A 7,518-nucleotide genomic window follows, 5' to 3' on the forward strand; every position below is an offset into this window, starting at 1 on the left:
TAGGGTAGGTTAGGTTAGGTTATCGGGTTTTGTTCAAGTGACCACCCTCTTTCGGTCCCCCACCTCCACCCGCTTGAAAATATTTTTTTTTATTGAATATTATTTGAATTATAGTGTATGAAAATTGTCAAAATAATCAACTTTCAACCCCCATAACTTTTTACGGGGCTGAGACCGCCGCAAATTTTTATGTGGTTTTACTCAGGTGACCACCCTCTTCCGATCCCCCCTACCCTCATTCGATCCCCCCTACCTCCAACCCATCTAACCCCCATAACTTTTTATGGGGGTGAGACCGCCACGAACTTTTTATGGTACAGTGGTGTGGGAGACCTCCCCTTTCGATCCCCGAAGGGGCCATCATTTAGACATTTACCTAAGGTTATTTGTAGTGTATAAAAATTAAATAAATTTTCACATTAATATTAAAATCTCAGGATTATTTCACTAAATATATTTATTATCTCAACAATATTGTTTTAAAATAAGATTAAACTTTTGAGAGAATTTCTAATCTATTGGAAGCGATAACATAGACATAACATATTGAGAAAAAAGGAGATCTAATTTCACTTTTAATGTTTTAATTATTATTTACCTCTCAGTCTAAATTCAAGGTTCAGTTAATTAAAATGTAACAACAATTAATAATTTATTTTTCAATTACATGCTAATGAACAAGAGTATTTGTTATGTTACCATATCATTTTCATTTCTAAAATTACGTAAAAGATTCAATCTACTAGGCACACGTGTGCAATCCTTACAGTGTTGTGTGTTTGTGGTAGGGTTTTCAACAAAAGTATATAACAATCACAATGTTTTAAACAAATGAAGATAGTATTACTAGCTTTAATTATTTGCATTATTTTAATTAGCTAGTTGTTATGTTAATTTAAAAATTTAGCGCATGCTACGGTGTAACATTGTATTGATTTAATTGATGTCAATAATACCTAAACAGAACAATAAATTTGTGAACGCAATACATCAAAATTTTTCATTCAACTGTAGCCCTAGAGAGATTAATTTTGCGTTGTTTTATATTTTGAATTCGGAAAATTTAATACCCACATACATAATACCTCAATTTTATTGTTAAAAAAGGATTTTTATGTTCATATATTCTTAATTAAAAATTCCTTCCGGTTGTTCCTATATAAAATTTGACACAAAAGTTACATGAAATTTCGTCAATTCCCGATTGTTTATCTTTATTTTAGTTCCGTTCGAATTCCTAAAACAAACAAAACCATTGAAACCGTTAATAGTTATATTGACATTATATTAAGTCAGCTGTGACCTCTGAAAATAATGCCCCGCAACTCCAACGCACTCATACATATGCACATGTATGTACACAAATATTATAGTATTATACCCTTGCTAAATCTTTCAATAGTTATGATTTTGTTAATGAGCCTTGACCTTAAGCAACCTAGAACAATGTTTTTCTAGTGTGCAAGGCGCAAAAAGAGTACTGTTTCAATGAGTATATTTCGAGGTGATTAATCTTCTAAAACAGTAATTTGGTCGACAGACAGAGAGACAGGGTTAGGTCAAATAAAGTAGAAATTAATAAGAAAACCTAAATGTAATTGTTAAAACCTTCAATCTCGTTATGTGAAGGTTCGCTAAAATCTATCCCAAACCAAAATAAAACTAGGTACCTATTATAGTAAAATCCAGTGGCGGCGTTCATTGAATCTATTTTTTAAGAACGAGTAGATGATCAGCATGCACGTTTTGATGATTTAAAAAGTCAGACCATTTTTTCAACCGTAATCGAAGTGTACTTGCAATTAGTGAAAAGTAAAAGTGAAAAATATTCTTGGAAGAAGGTGGCAGTTCTTTCAGGACTGATGGTGGCAGAGACTGTGATGAATGTCGCTGCGATATGGAAGACAATGGGAATCCACCACTTTATGATATTCATAGGACAACCCACCGAAATTTCACTGGGGTACAGCATTCCGGACATAAACTAGTCTCCCACTCGGATGTCTGGGTGCGGACTACTTCCGAGGATATCATCGGAAATAGAGAAGAATTTGAACTAGTACTGAAAATTTTAAGGAATAGTAAGGCACCAAAAAGTTTAGAGATCGTTTGTCACGAAATGGGATAATTGCAAAAGGAATAAGGTTATATATATATATACATAAAAAGAGAGACCCGGAAAGTTGCCACAATTTTCGAACAATTAGCTTAACTTTTCATGCGTCGAAAATCTTTACAATTATACAGAAAAGGATGAAAAATCGGGGCGAAGGAAATTTTGGGGGATAACCAATTCGGGTTTAGAAGGAACAGGGGAACGCATAAGGTCATCTTAGCTTTAAGGATATCACTTAAGAAAACAATAAAACAAAAGCGTATACATAGGATTCGTAGATCTAGAAGAAAGTTTTGACGATGTCGAATAGGAGATGATGTTACAAACAATTAAGGATGTACGGATGAGATTTAGAGATGCAGTTTATAACTATTAACTAATTTTTAAATTTTTATATTGANTAAGAAATAGGCGAGATAGGTTGGTAGGACACCTTCTCAGGCATGAAGGTCTAGTCAGAGACATATTAGAGGCAGAAACAGGAGTTAGGAGGGGTAAAGGTAGACCTAGATTAGCTTACTGTTCGCAAATATTTAAGGATATGAGTTGTTTAGTTTTAGGGAAATGCGAAGATTAGCTAAAGATAGGAAGGAGTGGAGGTGCGTGTCCAATCAGTCTTAGGATTGACGACCATACGATGATGATGATGATCAAATTAATCCCAAAAGTCCCCAATTTCAACAATTTCTAAATTTATTTTGATAATTAAAAAATTAAAACGAATACCCACCCCTAATTACCACAAATAATTTTATTTGAGCGGACACGTGTTTCGCCCACTTCACACGTGGAAATTATCAACGCGAGACTGATAATGATCTCAAAGTTATATAAATCTCAATTTGTTTAAATAACTAGATGGTGTTCATATTTATATTATATTTAATATGGAAAACATTTGGTTTCGTTCACCTTGACTCTTCAGTAGGTATCAACATTTTGAAAGAACGTGTAGGAAGCATGGTCACGCAATTTGTGAACATATATTGACGATTTTACATGTTACTGCAAATTTTTGTTGAGAAAGAACTTATAATTTAATCTCATTACTCGAAGAGTCATCGGTTTACTCAGATGTTATTTGCTTGTGGATTTATCTCATAATAAATGAAAATTAATTTAATTAAAGTGTAATTTAATTTTAATTGTTTTTGCATTAAATGTCGAGTTGCAGTGATAAAACATTTCGATTACTACATAACTAAGGAAAAGTTGAACGCTGCAAAACAAAAAGAAAAAGTCAGAGGTGTTTAATCAATAACCCGAACAGATTGTCAGCTATCATAGCATTTGATTCTGCTAACACAGCTTTGCAACATAACTAATTTTTGTTAAATATGAATGACAAGTACTTTATTTAAGAGATCAACGAACTATTTTGTAAAAACAAAACAGCAGCTTATATTCAATTGCATAAATTAAAAAAATGTTGGCTAAATTCTGTAAAATTTCTAAATTCTCTTAAAAACTGAACATAAAAAAAAATAAATTTTGAATATGATTTAGGTATTACGTAGAGTAGGAGAACAGAGGGCTTTATAAGAATCAACTTAAAACTTCTGTTAAATCTACATTTCCGTTTATGATGATTAAAAAAGGGCATCATCCCACTTTCTCTTTATTTTCTTCTAAATTTATAAGCTAAAAGGATCTAGAATGATGAACAGTGGATATAAAAATACATTTTAATGTTTCTATTAAGGTTACCTGATAAAAAATCTTTGAACTCAAAAGAAGTGTTACTTCAGGAAATTTAAAGATTAGACCATCAGATAAATAGTAAAAGTTTAAATCTGAGTGAGTGAAAACGCCTATTTTGAACAATCAATTGCAAATGCTCTGAGATTATATATCGGCATTCCTATTAAGCTGTAACCTTATTAATGGCAAATTCTAGAAAACTTCTATGTAAACTCGAACCTGATACCGATTACATAAGAAACTAAAGAGAGAACTAACGTAGTTCTAACATTACTCACATTCATATTATGATTGCAATAGTTTCAACACATACAAGTATGTACACATGTACAATACATTAAAGTATCTGTGTGTGTTCTATTACACTGCAAGTATGCGGGGCACATTCCCATGTAATGATATTTATTAATGATTATTAAGAGATAGTAGACTCGGAATGGTCAATGAAATTATAAAATCGTTGATGGAAATTAAATAGTGTCAATATTTGCTCCATGAAAGTGTGACCAATTATCTGGTGTTTCGCAAAATATTAGCTTCATCAAACACGATAGACGAAAGTCATCTTATTTTGGATAGGTATTGTATTGTAGCAAGCACGAGTGTGTTTGTATGCGATCGTCGTATTTGTAAATGTGTGTGTCGTACCTGCGTTCTGGGAAAGCAGTTAAACACTTCAAAGAAAAAAGAAACTATCCGGATGTTTCCAGAAGTTCCCGAAAGTAAACAAAAGAGTATTTAAAGGAAGAGACGATCGCCGAGATAGGAAGAAATAAATTGACCGTTGCAGAAGTGAATCCAGAAATAAATTGACAGTGACAGCAGTTAAATAAATAGCGCAGTGAATAGTGATATATCAACAGTAGTGTAAATAGATAGTTTTTGTCGTTATCAGTCTTAGAAGTAAATTTCGTTAAACACACGAGCATTACAATATTAATGAAATATCTTTTACGTAAAATGATCCTAGCTGAAACACCTAGCTCGAATTTTCACTATAATATTATGTGCCCATTTGTGATCTATATAAACTGTCATAGAAAGAAAAACAGTGCAGAAAAACGCAATTCAAGAATACTAAGTATATAGCTGAATAACCATAAAATGAACCTGAGTAAGTATTTTTGAAACAAAGAAAGAAAAGTACTTGTCCAAAATTAGACAACATAGTAGTAGTCTGTCATTGTTTGTCAAGGCATTTCCCCCATGATAGTGAACAACTTGTAAAGAGAAGCTCGTCTACTAAGGTCAGGAGTGATGAAATAAGTAAACTGTGTTGATAATAAAATTGATTAATTTTTATAAACTAATAGCGGTGTAGCTGACCTCAACAACTGCTATGTAACAAGATTATTTAAAAACAAATACAAATTTTTAACACATCCACTGAATCCGAAGGGACGAAAGCACAATAGGATCTCCCAGACAAGAAATTGCATGGACATGGTAAAAAGTCATCATCATCATCACCACTACTGGGACTGATTGTTGGCCACCTCCACCTCCACAATTTCCTATCCAGAGTTAATTTACGCATTTCCCTAGCCAGATGCTAATACTGCTGCATCATCTTCAAATCTTCATACTATTTCATACTAATCCTTTGCCCCTGTACGAGGTTTATTCAAAAAGCATTGCGAATTTTGAATTTCCGCGGGTTACTCAATTTGAATCAAAATAGCATCGCATTAACATTACCAAGGAGCTGGTGGACTCTGTCCGCGACGGCCCAAATTTGCTCCAAAGGGTCATAACTGGTGACGAATTATGGATTTATGGTTATGAAGTTGAAACCAAAGCCTAATCATCCCAATGGAAGATGCCGCACGAGCCAAGACAGGAAAAGTTAGGTTGAAGGTTTTGCTTACAGTTTTTTTTATTGCAGAGGCGTGGAGCATCATGAGTTTTTGCCACAGGGTAGAACACTCAATAAGGAATATTACCTGCAAGTTATGAGCAATTTGCGCGAAGCAATCCGCAAGAAAGGTCCGGGTTTGTGGAAGAACAAAAATTGACTTTTGCACCATGATAACGCCCCTGGTTAAACATGTTACTTGTGCGCGAATTTTTGGACAAAATCAACACACTAATGATGCCGCAGCCACCATATTCCCTAGATTTGCCCCCCTGTGACTTATTCTTGTTCCCCAAACAGAAAGGTCCTTGAAAGGACGACGTTACGCTACGATTGAGGAGATAAAGACGCCATTGAAGGAGGAGCTGAATAAGATGATTTTTTGAATTGCTTCAAAGATTGAAATAAGCAATAGCACAAGTGTATAATACCGGGTGGGGATTACTTTGAAGGGGACAAAATAGATATTCATGAATAAATCAATAATTTTTGAAAAAACACAAAATTTGAAATACTTTTTGAACAGACTTCGCATTTCTTAAGTTTTCATGTCTAAATATTAAGAGAAATATAGTGAGTCGTCAACTAGCTATTGACGGTTAATTGTATGTATAAATATGACCGTAAGAGAGATAATATTTCTCGTAAGTTCGGTCTTAGCATGATATTATACTGATTTAAAATGATTTCTGAAATTTTATATTAGAGACCTATTTTTAGCCAAATGTGTATATACTTATGTATTACCTAATTCTTAACGCTTTAGCACCATGTTTATGTTCGATTTTTATTAACCTCTATAAATTAGAAAACTCTATGAGTGAGGATAATATTCAGGTACCTTGAATTCTCGCTTACCCAGGTTTGACTGTAAAAATAAGCATTTTTTTTATATTCTTCCCAAATTTATGCTAAATTATAGTCTTGTATAGTATTTTCTTATTTTCAATGGAACGTTTTAGAATCGTATGAGGAAGTGTCTTTAGAAAAATTTTGTTTCCTTCTTCAGGCGTATCTTCCAATCAATACAAATCGAAATACGTTGTGTAACATTATTGATTTTATATGCGCGATATTTTCAGAGATAAAACTTAAACTATTCCGTCACCGCCCATGTGACGTCCTGAAATTTTCCATCTGTTTATTTCTAGATGTAATACGTAAATATGAATTAATTATTAAAACCAAGAATTCTTTCTAGCTATTACTTGATTAGTTGATATGAATGACGAGCCACGACGAAAGATTCTACGCCATGGAATCAATTTCCCATTCTAATGATCTAGCAATGAGGTAGAAGCTCATCTGTTTCTTCATTTAATTTTTATCCACTACAAATTACCATCAATTAAAGAGAAAAAAAAATTTGTTGCTGTCACACCCTCGCCGGGAATGAAACCCCGGAACGTTGACTTTACGCGTCAATGTTCTTATCGCGAAGCTACGAGAAATGATAACAGCTAGAACTACGAAACATACTTTTATATAAAATTTTATGTGATGTTAATATGTACATTATATACATTAGTTAGATTTAATGCTGCTGCAACTTTTCGTAGTATAGTGATCAAGACATTGATTCGTGAAACCCAAGTTCGAGGGTTCGATTCCCGGCGAGTGCCAGCAGCAACAATTTTTCGTCATTAATTTAAGGTTAGATAAAGGTTTAGAAAGTTATGGGGGTTCAAAGTTAATAAATATGTCAATTTTTATACATTTCTAGGCATGTAAATATTTATATAGTCATTCTTAAACAATGTTCAAAGGTAAAACTAATGAAAAATACATAAAAATATTGAGAAAGTTATATGAAACATTATTTAAATATCTTTATCAATAGGGTAGG

The sequence above is a fragment of the Agrilus planipennis genome, unplaced genomic scaffold (assembly GCF_000699045.2).
Source record: "Agrilus planipennis isolate EAB-ADULT unplaced genomic scaffold, Apla_2.0 scaffold206, whole genome shotgun sequence".
NCBI classification, from domain to species: domain Eukaryota; kingdom Metazoa; phylum Arthropoda; class Insecta; order Coleoptera; family Buprestidae; genus Agrilus; species Agrilus planipennis.